The 15611-nt window shown below is 43.8% G+C and overlaps 1 long non-coding RNA gene across 1 annotated transcript in view; it reads right to left on the bottom strand.

Annotated features, from left to right (window-relative positions):
- Positions 1–4828: 4828 nt before the first annotated feature.
- Positions 4829–15611, bottom strand: part of LOC309333258 — a 572758-nt gene continuing 561975 nt past the window's right edge. Inside the window, exon 2 of the long non-coding RNA XR_014152422.1 lies at positions 4829–4966. This is a non-coding gene — a long non-coding RNA (uncharacterized lncRNA). The remainder of the gene's footprint in view (positions 4967–15611) is intronic.

Below are 15611 nucleotides of genomic sequence, written 5' to 3' on the forward strand. Positions count from 1 at the left end.
ATGGTAGAAAATTTAAATTTGATTGATACATGGAGATATAAAAACCCAGGAGAAAGACAGTATACACATTTCTCAGAAGTTAAAAAATCAGCCGGCAGAATTGACAGCATATGGGTATCAAATAACTTAACAACTAAAATTAAAAAAGCAGAAATACAGACCAAAATTATTACAGATCACAACCCAGTCACATTAGAATTAAAGGAATACAAGAAAACTAATAAAAGATGGAGACTTAATGAAAGATTATTAAATGACAAAAAGATTGTGAAAAAAGCGGAAGAACTACTGAAAGAATTTTTTGAATTAAATAAAGAACAGGATACAGACTTCAGGACAATATGGGATGCAAGTAAAGCTTTCATAAGAGGCTTTTACATACAACAAAGTGCAATAAGGAAACGAAACAGAGAGCAAAAACTAGAACAAATAAGGAAAGAAATAGGAATAAATGAAAAATTATTAACAAAACAACCAAAAAATGAATTAATAAACCAAAAACTAAAAATATTACTAACCCAGGCTTCAGCAATATTAAATAGTGAAATTGAGGACAATATTAAATGGATGAAACAAAGGTCGTTCGAATCTGCAAATAAACCCGGAAAGATGCTAGCCTGGCAACTGAAAAAGAGACAAAAGGAAAAACTGATTGATAAAATAGTGGAAGAGGGGAGAACTTTAGATAATCCTGAGGAAATTAAAAAGTGTTTTACAAAATATTATAATAAGCTATATAAAGCAGGAAATGAGACAGAGGTTGAAATAAAAGAGTATTTATTATAAAAGTATTATTATAAAATAGTACAAGGGTGCCCGCTCTCACAAAGGCTCTAGAAAAAATGGGAAACTTTGGAAGGGTATCAGGTTTTGCTTTGAATAAAGAAAAAACGAAACTAATGGTAAAAAACATGGGAGATCAAGAGAAAAAGGAACTGGTAGAAAAATTTGGATTACAAATTGTAAAAAAAGTGAAATATTTAGGAATACAAATAACAATGAAAAATATAAATTTGTTTGAAGATAATTATAAAAAAATTTGGGAAGAAACAAAAAGAGAAATGGAAACTTGGACAAGATTGAAATTAACACTCTGGGGTAGAATTTCGGCTATTAAAATGAATATCTTACCAAAACTTCTGTTCCTTTTTCAAATGATTCCCATAATAGGTAAAGATGATTGTTTTAAAAAATGGAAAACGGACCTAACAAAGTTTATATGGCAAGGAAAAAAGCCACGGATCAAACATAAATTATTAACCGACATAAAAGAGCGGGGAGGTTTTGGACTCCCAGACCTGAGACTATATTACGATGCGGCATGCTTTACTTGGATCAAGGATTGGATCAAATTGGATAACAGTGACATTTTGGATTTGGAGGGATGGAACAACAGATATAGTTGGCATGCCTATCTAATTTATAACAAAGTGGCAGTCCATAAAGAATTTCTAAGCCACATAATTAGAAATGCATTATACAAGGTCTGGGTGAGACATAGAAGGTTGTTAGAACCGAAAACCCCATTGTGGGTCTCACCGCTAGAAGTAATATCAGTTAAAAAGAAAAATACTATAGGAAGAATGGCAACATACCAGCAGCTCTTAAAGGAAGAACAGGGCCAATTAAAACTAAGACCATACGATGAGGTGACCCAATACTGTACCACATGGTTACAATATCACCAAATTGCACAAATATTCAACCAGGATAAAGTAATAGGATTTGAAAAAGAAGAATCAAAATTACAAAAACTATTATTACAAAACTCAAAAAAATATATATCCAAAATGTATAATTTATTATTAGAATGGGAATTAAAGGATGAAGAAGTAAAAGAAGTTATGATTAAATGGGCATGTGATATAGGATATGTAATTCGACTGGACCAATGGGAGAAATTATGGAAATATGATATTAAATTCACGGCATGTTATACAATAAGAGAAAATTTTATGAAAATGGTGTACCAATGGTACTTAACTCCGGTAAAATTGGCTAGAATTTACAAATTACAAATTAAAATCGAATACCTGTTGGAGATGTAAAAAAGAAATAGGAGCAATGTTTCACATGTGGTGGGAATGCCGACCTATTAAACAATTCTGGAATGAAATCTATGAAGAACTCAAAAAGATGTTTAAAATATCTTTCAGTAAAAAACCGGAGGCATTCCTTTTAGGTTTAATTACAAATGATATCCCCGAAAATCAAAGGAAAGTTGTGGATCGAGGGCCCGACCCCCGCTATGTGAAATAAATACACAAGGACACGTGATATAAGGTTAATGGGCAAGGAAAGGCCACAACTTTATTGATTACTGCAGTGAAAAGGTATTGGCTTAGGCATTGGATGACTATAGGAGGTGGGTTTATTCAACAGTAGGTGGAGCCTGTTGATGCTAATCCAACTATAGGCTCACCCCCTGATGTCACCGAGGGTCGTGCCATGGCCTCCCGCCAAGCAGGCATCGGACGGAATACACAACCGCCCACGGTAGATAGCATAGGCGATGGCCACACCTAGCCCTTGACACAGCACAACACATGAATCCAATGCCTAACCTACCCACCAATACCACAAAAGTTGTGACGATTGCTACGAGGTAGGCGAAAAAACCAAAAAGCCTAATGCCAAATGGAAAAATTTCTACCAGCCCCCCCAGACAACCGGGCCGACCAACCTAAGGTCCATAGCAAGGCCAAAAACCTAGGCCCTGAGCTTAATGGGAGTGGAGGGTGGGTGACTCGCTGAGGGACGACGACGAATGAGGAGGAGGCGGAGCTGGCGCCACAGCATTAAGCTGCTACACACGCCCCCCGGAGACACCTGGTTGGCTGCCTCCGGTGGGCGTGGGCGCCAGCCAGGTAAGGAGGGGAGGGGGCTAAGGCCCCCTACCAGGGGCGGAGCTCGGTCTCTCGCCCACAACCACTCCCCTCTCTTCCAGGGAGGAGAGTCTTTGTGGATCAAGGGCCCGACCCCCGCTATGTGAAATAAATACACAAGGACACGTGATATAAGGTTAATGGGCAAGGAAAGGCCACAACTTTATTGATTACTGCAGTGAAAAGGTATTGGCTTAGGCATTGGATGACTATAGGAGGTGGGTTTATTCAACAGTAGGTGGAGCCTGTTGATGCTAATCCAACTATAGGCTCACCCCCTGATGTCACCGAGGGTCGTGCCATGGCCTCCCGCCAAGCAGGCATCGGACGGAATACACGACCGCCAGATTCCTTTAACGGAATAACCCACGGTAGATAGCATAGGCGATGGCCACACCTAGCCCTTGACACAGCACAACACATGAATCCTATGCCTAACCGTCACCCGAGCCGTAAAGGGGCTTGCCACCAATACCCTCACAGCTGCAACCAATCCCTAATGCTACTAATGACGCTGTCCAACCAGATGTCATTCCCAATGTCTGTTAGATGAACTCCGTCATTCTGGTACATGGCTTGGTCGCCGATCCGGATACGGTCATGATAAATGACTCGGCCATTCATAAAGCGTACCCAACGGGCTACCGCCCTATTCAAGAGTTTCCTGGTTTTTTCAATGGCCATACAGCTCTGCGCACCGCGCCAAACAATTCTTTTCAAAAAAGAGGACCAGAACACCATTGTTCTGGGGCACAAGGCCGCGATCGCCTCCAAGTCTCTTTTTATGTTCCACAACAGGTCCACGCTTCTCATATTAGCAAGGTCATTCTCTCCCAAGTGAATGATAAGGATGTCTGGAGGGCCAAACGTGGCTACTCTGCCAATCAGCAATGGCATAAGCTCTTCCCACCGCATGCCACGTTTCGAAAACCAGGAAACTCGCATACCAGGTGGCAAACCAAGATGGTGGGTAAGGCCGCAGCTGACCGCCCGAACGCGGGCCCAATGGACTATACTGTGGCCGCAAATCCAGACACTTCTCCTGGGAACGGCTGAGGACGAAAGAAAAGGGGGGAAAACGGGTAAGTAGGTTCAACATAGCGGAGGGGAAAATAGCAGATGTACCCTTTATAAGCATTGGATTTCCATCGGCCCATTTCTTTAATCTTGTCCGCGGGCAAGCCCAAGCACGCAGCAGTTGAGGCAGCGCCGATCCTAAAGGAGTGGGCAGCATAATCTCGGGAAGCTAAACTGCAAGCATCAATAGCTTTGCGGAGTACCCTTGTGAATTGATGTCTCAATCTTCGTGATGTCTTCGTGAATCAAAAGCGGACCCTGGCCAGGCGGTCTGAGACAAAGATACTGCCTAGTGTCCTTTACCGGGCATGGGCCCTGCCCCCCAGACGCTGTGAGTTTAAGAAGGACACCCCTACCGGCCTGATCAGTTTTGGATTGACGTATCCGTACCATCATGCTCGTCTCAGACAGCTGCACGTCTTCCATAAGGAGGCCACGCATCAAACCATTTGGGCTACCTTCGACTACAACCTCGCCCACTCTTAAGGCGGCAAAAAAGGCGATGGCATATGCCGCGGAAAAGAGGCGGGACTCGAACCGGGACCAACAGATTGACCGAAGTTTTTTGCGTATTTGAGAGAGCAACCCATAAGAAATTGGCTTACGGCCCTGAACCCTAGGGGGTTGCAACCTGCCCCAGCCTTCGATAGCTCTGCGGATCAGGAAGTCACTGCATGGATCGTAGGAGAACGTGGCCTTAGCGAAGAAGCTAATGGCAGCTACGTGTATTTTTAATGTTTTAGGCGCGCGCCCTAGGTCATCTAGGTGTGCAAGGTATTGCAAAACATCATCAGTGGTGGGAGGCACGTTAGCTGAAAGCCCCGAAGAGCCAGACCTGTAGCCCAAAAAATCGCACCAGGCCTTCTTGTAAGACCTGAGAGTGGAGGGTGCAACAGACGCTAATACTCCCTTAATCACTTTGCGTCTCCAACGTTCCACAGGTGCTCCGGAAAGGGTTCGGGCAACAGCTGTGCTCCAGGTGCCAGCGACCGGAAGCGAGACATCTGAAAGCGAGATAATGCATCGGCTATATCATTATTGACCCCCGGTATGAATTTGGCTGAAAAGACTATATTGTACTCAAGGCACCGGAGAACGAACAACCGCAGGAGAGAGGAGACCCTCTCAGACCGGGATGACTGCCTCGCTAGAATGTTCACCACTGCCATGTTGTCGGTTCTGAAGCACACTCTGCGATTTCGGAACTCCTCCGTCCAGATATGCACGGCCACTACTATTGGAAAAAACTCGAGAAAAGTGAGATCCCGCGTGATGCCCTTGCCCTGCCACCCCGTTGGCCAATGTTGGGCGCACCATCGACCCTTGAAATACAAGCCAAAGCCCAGAGAGCCTGCTGCATCTGATTGTACCTGAAAATCTGAGGACAAGTTAAGGATATCCTCCCATAGGGACACTCCATTATAGTGTTCCAAAAATGTCGCCCAAACCTCCAGGTCGGCCTTAACTGTCTTTGGAAGACGGACTCTGTGGTGTGGGTGCTTGAGACCCACCGAAAGCCTGGCTAGGCGGGCACAGAAAGGGCGTCCAGGGGAAACCACTCTACAAGCAAAATTGAAATGGCCTAACAGGAATTGTATCTGTCGGAGGGTGATTTTCCTAAGTGTGAGAGTGGCATGAATTAGTTTCTTAAGGGTGTCAATCTTCTCTTCCGGTAAGCGGGATGATTGGGCAACTGTATCCAGCTCAATGCCCAAATACGTGAGGCACGTAGTCGGGCCCTCCGTCTTTTTGGCTGCGAGGGGAAGACCCAGGTCCTGGGCCAGCGCTGAAAAGGCCCCAAGCAGGGAGGCACATTCCCCAGTATTTGGTTTCCCCACGAAAAGAAAATCATCTAGGTAGTGCGTAACCCCAGTGGCGTTAGTTCGAAAACATAGCGCCCAATCCAAGAAGGTGCTAAATGATTGAAATGCCGAGCAAGCTATGGAGCAGCCCATCGGCATAGCCTTGTCAACATAATACTTCTCTTGAAATTTGAATCCCAGCAGCCAAAAGTCATTGGGGTGCACTGGCAAAAGGCGAAAGGCCGATTCTATATCACACTTGGCTAAGAGTGCCCCTTGACCAAAGCGCCTAATTAGTTTTACTGCCTGATCAAATGTGGCATATTTCACCGAACTTAACTCTGTTGGGATGGCATCATTTACCGACCCCCCTTTAGGGTTGTGAATGAGCCTAAATTCCCCAGGGGTTTTCTTGGGCACTATCCCTAACGGTGATATATGTAGATTTGGTATTGGGGGGCTATGGAACGGACCAGCTACTCTGCCGGCACTCACTTCTTTAGCTATTTTCCGTTCGGCAATTTCCGGCCTCTCTCTAACGGATTTCTGGTTGGGTGAATCTTTTGCATTCAAGGAACCTGTTACTGGGATTCGAAAACCAGTGGAAAAACCTTCCTGAAGATAAGAAGCCGCCTGTCTATCTGGGTAGTAGGCTAGGAGATCACAAAGTGGGGATAGCTTAATAGGGGAAAACGCCAATTCAGAAACTGCCTTATCTTCTGTTCCCGGCCGCGGGGGCTCCCCTGGAACTGGAGTGATGGAACCCCCGGCCTCCACGAAAGGGCTGCTTTCCCCCCTTAAAGCAGGATGCCGCAGGATGGGCCCCGGCGCATCTATCACATTCATGTGGATATTTACAGGCTGGCCTTTGGCATGACCCCTTATTGTACTCCCAGCATACCTTACGCCTAAACTCCCTTCTGGGTTCAGCCCTGACCGATCTGAAGGACTCTACTGGTTTCTTCTCAACGTTTGGGCCCACTGCTATTGACCAGATGCCATTCTCAATCTGGTCCCAGCGCGCTGATGGGATCCTGGAAGCCTTCCTACGGAACTTTTTATCATAACTTATGGCAGCGGCTTCGCCTGACAGGGCACATGCGGTGCGGATGTGCGAAAGGTAGGCGACTAGGTGGACCGCCCTCTTGGGGTAAGCCGCCACAATCGTCCCCATGAAAGCCTGGAAACCATCCAACCAGTTCTCGAATGTCCTTGGCACGGGCGGGTACTTGGTCCTACGCTTCCCATGGGAAGGCCGCTTCTCGCCCCGCCCTAGTTCTTCTGCTGGGGGGACTAACTTAAACATGTCAACAAATTCCCCATTCAGAATTTTTGCGCGCAATTTTGGGGATAAGTGGTCACCTGGGATCACATCTGCAGTTGAATAGGTGGACGTGACTGAATCTTTTACCAAGGCCCCGTCCTTCCACTCCTGTGTCCCCCCAAACTTTTTCCGATGACTGTTCGCTCTCCTAGTTAGAGCCCAGTCCGGGAGACCCGATATTTCCTCTCCTTTTCCCCAGTAAGACCCCAAGGACGCGTCACTATCATAATCGGAAGAACTACCTGTCTCATCATCTGACTCCTTCCTCTTCGACTTGCTTTTCTTGCAAGTGTGTTTTGTCTTCTCGCGCCTCTTCCCTGAAGGCTTTTCCTTGGGCTCTGTAGTATTGGCTGCCTCCGACTCCTGTTGATCCTCCTCAGCTTCGGATGAAGAGGCCGATTCCGGTAACTGCACCCTGTTCCTTTTATCCTGCAAACGTCTGGAAGAACTAGGAACAACAGGATCATATACGCGTGTAGACTTGGATGTCGCCTCCCCCCCCCGGCCCCGAGTCACGGGTGCGGAAGACTGTGACTTTGACCTGGTCCTAAGCGGTTCCGTCCTGAAATTCGTGCCCGCCCTTGCCAATTGGGAATCATTAAAGAGGGCGGCCGAGGTGCTGGGTAGATCATCCCATTGGGAAGATCGCGGACTCTCCGGAACCACCTGCGTATCAGGAATCAAATCGGGAGATGATGGGGGACTGGGGTTTTCGTCGGGGAAGCGATGTTCATAGTCATCTATAAACGACCTAAATGCTTTAAGGAAATGAGAAATGGGCTTTTGGTTATTGCCTCTATCCCGTTGCCCCCGGGGTGCGCTGGCAGCTGAGCTACGTGCTGCTTCAGACACACGCTTTCTCTTGGGAGCCATTAGATGTGCTTCGTACAGCTAGCTTGAAACCTTATCCCACTACTATCCTAATAAGGAAAAAGTGTTGTTTTTTTGTTTTTTTTAATTATTATTATTATTATTATTATTATTTTATTTTATTTTATTTTTAATTTAATTTAATTTAATTTAATTTATATAATATGTATGAATTATTTATTTATTTATTTATTTATTTATAATTAATTAATTAATTAATTATTTTATACAACTATTACAATGAAATAGTTACTATAGAGAAACTATTAATTTACACCCGTTATTATTATTGATTAATTAATACCCTATTGTCTAAAATAGACTGATAATATTTCGAATTTATTCAACAGGATCAACAGCCGGTTGCTATTGCTTTATTCCGAATTAATTAATAAAATTAATTGAAGGATCAACTGATTCAAAGAGGATCAACAGCCCGATACAATTGCTGTAGATCCAATTAATTAATAAAATTAATTGAAGGATCAACTAATAAAAAAAAGGATCAACCGCCGTTTGCTATTGCTGCAGTACCAATTAATTAATAAGATTAATTGAAGGATCAATTGCTCAACCTCTGTAAACTTGTCAGTTTTAATGTCACTGAAGGTAAGCAATTACTGGGTGGTTATGCAATAAAAGTATTCTACTAGCCCCATCAATGCTTCCAAGTTTCGATTTCCAAACAGCAGAAAACCCCCTCAGCTACACAGCACTGGACTAAAGTGAGCACTAACAATTGTCATATAGCCGCCCCAAAGCGCAGGAATTAATTGAGCAGCAGCCACAAGTTGGCAATAGGAAGGCGAAGCACTTGCCCCTTAAGCCCCCAACAATAGGCTGTCAACGACACCACCAAATGTTGGCTTCCCCGCCACTATGCAAAGCTTCCTGTTGCTCTTCAAACCTGGGGGCTATGAATGGGAGCTGCCGAGCAGCAAAGAAAATCAGCCTGGCAATCGCTTAAGCCAACAAGGGACAAAGTATTACCCCGTGAATGCAGCTACTGAATAGCTGCCTCTTACAAAAGAGAAGGCCAGGAACAATAGCTCTTAACTACCGATCGTTAACTGCTATGTTCCTGCCCCCAGGCAGCAACCGCTTCTATGGCAACAGAATGAGTCACTTGAAATGCAGTTCAGCAGACGAAATAAACAGAATAAAATAATGAGTGAGGAAGGGGGGAGGGAGTGCCCACGAGGGGAGAAGGAGTAAAAGGATTTAAAATGAAATAAGCTCAGAGGGGCAAAACTGCCTGACTATAGGAAATCCCCTCGGCCAAATCCAACTTTAAACAATATGATAGAGGCAGTTGATTTTGAGCACACAAAATGGCAAACGACGGGGAAAGGAGGGGCAAGACAACAAAGGGTCAGTGCACGTGCACGTGGAGACACTGCCCCAATAGAGACAAGAGAGTAATGGCGACAACTATCAGCTGGCTTTTACTGCACACTTTGCTGCGCCTTACTCCCAGGCAGAGTTGAAAATAAAATTGCCCCCTTCACAAACCCCTCTCGAACAAACGGCGAGACCCTGAAAACGCACACACACACCCTGTGCGCCCACTGGAGACCGTTCCTAGTACGTTTCACCTCAAGCAAACCCTACCGCTAAATAAGCAGGCACTCCAAAATTAATATTCAGATCGCGGATGCGTTGGAAAAGCTCCCCCCCCCCCCCGACCAGGACGCTACGGGGAAGGTGGTTGGGAAAGCTAAACTTTTCTCTTAGGACCCTAGAGCGGTTTAATGGCCCAAGAGACCAACAAAATCTCCAGAAAGTTAAACTCCCCTAGGGATCCCCCTGTAAACGTTGTACTATGGGCAGGAAGGCAGCTAAACCACTGAAACTTCCTAATAGCGAAGCGTGCGTTAACTCAGGCACAAAGCGAGCTCTCACAGCTCACAGACGGTAAAGGAATAAAGGACGCGCAAACGGAAAACAACTAGAAGACCATATGGGTTATTCCTCTAGGATTTTTCTCCTTCAGGTTTTTAAAGGACGGAAAACAAAGCCAAGCCTGTGCGCTGATAGAATGCAGACCCGGCGCGCTGACTGCGCTTCTAGAAGCGCAGGAGCGCCTTTACTACACACACACGCTCCCAGAGAGTGTCTGACCTAATGTCGGGAGATCGCTGAGACAGCGCTTGCAAGGCAAAGCAAAGAGGGGGCTAATTACGCAAAGGGGGAGACCACAAACCTTCTCTCTCTCACACACACGGACACACAAGGACACACACACGGACTGATGCGAGCCTAACGTCGCCCTGCACTTCCCGACAATAATAGAGGCAACCAAAACACGATACAAAGAAAAAATTAAAATAAAACAAGCAACCAAAAACAGACTGCGATTTGAGGCAGCACCAAATGCAAATAGCAGCGAAATAAACGTGCACGAGAGAGGCCAGAAGCAACGTAAATCAGCAATTAGCAGCGAAATAAATGTGCACGAGAGAGGCCAGAAGCAAAGTAAATCAGCAACAGATGAACACGTGCTCGCCCTGGCTTCTGTGCTGGTCTTGACTCGCTGAGGGACAACGACGAATGAGGAGGAGGCGGAGCTGGTGCCACAGCATTAAGCTGCTACACACGCCCCCCGGAGACACCTGGTTGGCTGCCTCCGGTGGGCGTGGGTGCCAGCCAGGTAAGGAGGGGAGGGGGCTAAGGCCCCCTACCAGGGGCGGAGCTCGGTCTCCCGCCCACAACCACTCCCCTCTCTTCCAGGGAGGAGAGTCTTTTTCCTTTATGCAACAACAGCTGCCAGGATGCTTATAGCTAAAAACTGGAAAGGCAGAAAAATTCCATCAGTGAAAGATTGGCAAATTAAATTTTGTGAATACATAAATCTGGCAAGACTCACAGCTTACATAAGGGGACAATCGGACCAGAAATTATTGAAAGAATGGGGTTGTGCTAAAGAGTATATGAAAAAACATTGTTCTGGAGTAAGTATATTGGTATGTAATGAATGATGCTTTACAGGGTTAAAGAAAAAGAAAAATGGTGTAAAAAAAAAAGTACAAAGGTGGAAGTAATCTAATTAGACACAACAATACAGTAAGATTTTTTGAGGTCTTAGAACAAAGGAAGGAAGTCAATTTGTGTTTATGTACGTAATGATATGTTTTTTTTCTGTAGATGTGAGCTTTTTCGTTTTTGTTTAGTTTAGTTTTGTTTCCTTTGTTTTTTTCCCTTTTCTTTTTTTTTTTTTTTTTTGTATGTTCCGGTTTTTTTTGTTTGTATAGTATTATTTTGGATTCAATGTTTGTAATTTTTGTTATGATTCTGCATTGAAAAAAAAAATCAAAAAAGAAAAAAAAAAGAAACAAAGTGAAATAAGCCCAAACACAGCTTTTTCATCTTCTTTCTATGCCTATTCACCCAAACAAAACATGTTTTCCTGTGTTTTGTCTTACTCCACACCGTTTTGCGTTTTTCGAGCGAATATGCATGCACACCCCATAAACACAAAATGAAGTGAAATAAACCCTAACAAAGCTTTTTCGTCTTCTTTCTCTGCATACTCATCCAAACAACACCTGTTTTGCTTTGGGCTTACTTCACTTCTTTTTGCGTTTTTTGAGTGAATATGCATGAACACCCCAAAGAAATGTCAGGAAGTGAAATAATCCCAACTATAGTTTCTTCCTCTTCTTTCTATGCATATAGACCTAAAAAACACGTTTTTTGCTTTGTTTGGGGTTACTTCACTTCGTTTTGCCTTTTTTGGGTGAATATGCATACACACCCAAAAAACATGAAACGAAGTGAAATAAGCCCAAACAAAGCTTTTTCGTCTTCTTTCTATGCATACTGAAACAAAAAACAAATGTTTTGCGGGGTTTTTTGCTAACTTCACTTCGTTTTGCATTTCGTGAATGAATATGCATGCACACCCCTAAAACACGAAATGAAGTGAAATAAGCCCAAACAAAGCTTATTTGTCATCTTTCTATGCATGTTGACACAAAGACCATGTCTTTTCCTTTGTTTTGGCTTATTTCACTTTGTTTTGCGTTTCTTTTAGTGAATATGCATGCAAAGCCCAAAAACACGAAACTAAGTGAAATAAACCCTAATAAAGCTTTTTCGTCGTCTGTCTATGCATATTGACACAAAAAAGAAGTGTTTTGCTTTGTTTGGGCTTCTGTCACTTTGTTTTGTGTTTTAGGGCGAATATGCATGCACACACCAAAAATACGAAATGGTGTGTAATAAGACCGATCAAAGCTTATTCGTCTTCTTTCTATGCATATTAACCAAAAAACCCTCATTTTTTCCTTTGTTTGGGCTTCTTTAACTTCGTTTTGCGTTTTTTGAGCGAATATGCATGCACACCCAAAAAGCACGAAACGAAGTGAAATAAGCCCAAACAAAGCTTATTCATCGTCTTCCTATGCATATTGACCCAAACAACAAATGTTTTGCTTTCTTTGGGCTTATTTCATTTCGTTTTGCGTTTTTTGAGTGAATATGCATGCACACCCCCAAAACGCAAAACAAAGTGAAATAAGCCGAAACAAAGCTTATTCGTCGTCTTTCTATGCCTATTGCCCAAAAAAAACACGTGTTTTGCATTCTTTGGGCTTATTTCACTTCCTGCATGCACACCCAAAAAACGCGAAACGATGTGAAATAAGTCCAGACAAAGCTTATTCGGCTTTGTTCTATGCATGATGACCTAAGGAAATTGTATTTTGCTTTGCTTTGGCTTCTTTCACTTTGTTTTGCATTTTTTGAGGGCATATGCATGCACACCCATAAACACGAAACGAAGTGAAATAAGCTCAAACAAAGCTTTTTCATCTACTTTCTATGCATATTCACCCAAACAACATGTATTTTGCTTTGTTTTGGCTTATTTCAATTCATTTTGGGTTTTTAGGGTGAATATGCATGCACACCCCAAAAACACGAAACGAAGTAAAATAAGCCCAAACAAACCTTACTCCTCTTCTTTCTATGCATATTCACCCAAAGAAAATGTGTTTTTCTTTGTTTGGTCTTCCTTCACTTTGTTTTGTGTTTTTTCCGTAAATATGCATGGACACCGCAAAAAACACGAAATGAAGTTAATAAGCCCAAACAAAGCTTTTTCGTCTTCTTTCTATGCATATTGACACAAAAACAAATGTTTTGCTTTGTTTTGGCTTACTTCACTTCATTTTGTGTTTTTTTGGGTGAATATGCATGCACACCCCGAAAACACGAAACGAAGTGAAATAAGCCCAAACAAAGCTTATTCGTCTCCTTTCTATGCATGTTGACCCAAACAACAATTGTTTTGCTTTCTTTGGGCTTACTTCACTTCATTTTGTGGTTTTTTTAGTGAATATGGATGCACACCCCAAAGACACTAAATGAAGTGAAATAGGCCCAAAGCTTTTTCGCCGTATTTCTATGTATATTCATCCAAACAACACGTGTTTTGCTTTGTTTTGGCTTACCTCACTTTGTTTTGCGTTTTTTAAGTGAAAATGCATAAAAACCGCCAAAAAACACAAAACGTAGTGTAATGAGCGCAAACAAAGCTTTTTCGTCTTCTTTTTCTTCTTCAATTTTTAAAATTAATTTTCCAAAAAAAATTAAGACAAACAAACAAACATACATCCCATTTGTAATTAAACCGATCTTAATAACATTGTTAAATGACTTCTTCAAATCCCCCTCGTTGAATTTCATTGCATATCATTTTATCAGGTTTCCAAAATCAATCTTCTCAAAAAAATTAACTTGATCACTTAACATTTTTCATTCTTTCTTATCTAGCTTTAAACATCTTAATTCCTATCCTTTCATATTTAAATCCTAAACCTATCTCATATTTGTAAGCTTTTCCAATCTCAACTGTACTTAAACCAAACTTAGTATCATTGTTAAGTGACTTCCTCATATCCCCCTGGTTGAATTTCAGTGTAAATCTTTTTAACGGTTTTCCAAAAACAATATTCTCATAAAATTAACTTAATCACTTAACATATTTCTTTCATTCCCATTCGGCATTTCAACATATTAATCACATTACATATTTCAATCCTAAGCCTATCTGGTATTTGCAAACTTTCCAATTAATTTAACTTAACATATTTAACTAAATAGTCTTTAAATTTCGTCCATTCTTCCTGGTAACCCTCCTCCTTCTGGTTGCGGACTCTTCCAGTCAGGTCGGCTAGCTCCAAAAAATCCATCATCTTCATCTGCCATTCTTCCACTGATGGGACTTCTTGTGTTTTCCAATTCTTAGCTAATAAAAGTCGAGCAGCAGTTGTGGCATACAAAAATAATTTAACATCCTTCTTGGGCAATTCCAAACCTATTATTCCAAGAAGAAAGGCCTCTGGTTTCTTTATAAATGTATATGTGATGGGATGATGAGCTGCTTGTGCGTAAAAGCTTAGTCCCTCAGAGTTTGGGCATGGTTCTCAAACTCTGTCCTTAGCGGAGCCCTTAAACATGACTCCCTTAATCGCTGGCAGAATCCGACAGTGGGCGTTTACGGAATCTACTCCAGCATAAAAGCTCCTTGACGGAAACGCGTCTTCTGGATTCTCTGCGCGACAGTTTCCGGCGAGGAGTGGGTGTACCTATAGGAGGTCCTGAGACTTCTCCACTGTTCTCGCTGGAAGACTCCCTGAGCCATCCCTTCGACTCACTTTCTCTCTGATCTCCCTCTCTCCCCCTGCTGGTACCTTCCTCCGCTGCTGAGTCTCTCCTAGCTTCCGAGAGCCCCTCCACCACCTGCCTTTCCGATGGCAGTTCCCTGACATCCACCTCCCCTCCAGGGCCCCCTTCACCCCCTCCCGCCCCCTCCTCTACTGGCGGTGAGGATGGAAAACCCCGGAAAGAACACCCCTCATCGTCAGAGGATTCAAACACTTCTCTCCACTGACTCCCGTCTCTTCTCCCTGAGTCCTCCTCCTCGTCGGAGTCTATTCCCTCTTCCAGCCCTGATTCTGGGAACCCTTCAAACTCCTCTTCCTCATCGGTGGTGCCGAAGTGTTCCCTCCCGAACCGTGCCACGGGCTGAGGTTTCCTTGGGAACCGTTGATGAAACGTTTCTATTAAAACCTCGTCATTGACCTCCTCTGCCGGTACTCATGTGTTTTCTGACTCCGGTTCCCCTTCCCATTCTACCAAGTACTCCACCTGATTCCCTTTCCACCTGGAATCAATGATTTCTGCCACATGCATGTTGCGTTCCCTTTCTTCTATGACTGGTGTTTGAGTAACCTCCCTCTCACGTCCCCCCCACTCCCGCCCCTCTCGGTATGGCGACAGTAAGGACCTGTGAAATACTGGGTGCAGTTTCATGTGGTTGGGCAACCTGAGTTTGAATGCCACCGGGTTGACCTGTTGTATGACCTCAAAGGGTCCCAGCCGTTTGGGTCTCAATTTCTTACACCCTCCCTTGAACGGCAGTCCTTGGGTGGATAGCCACACCCGGTCCCCCACCCTTATGGTTTCACCTTCCCGTCTGCTTCTGTCTGCTTGCTTCTTGTATTCTTCCTTGGCCCTCTCTAAGTTAAGTTGGAGTTGCCGGTGGATCGCTTCCATCTCATCAACAAAGTGTTCCGCTGCCGGGACACTCCATCTTTCCCCTCCTTCTCCTGGAAATGCCCTGGGATGACACCCATAATTAGCCAGGAA

Source organism: Podarcis erhardii, assembly GCF_964252035.2.
Source record: "Podarcis erhardii genome assembly, chromosome: W".
Lineage (NCBI taxonomy): Eukaryota > Metazoa > Chordata > Lepidosauria > Squamata > Lacertidae > Podarcis > Podarcis erhardii.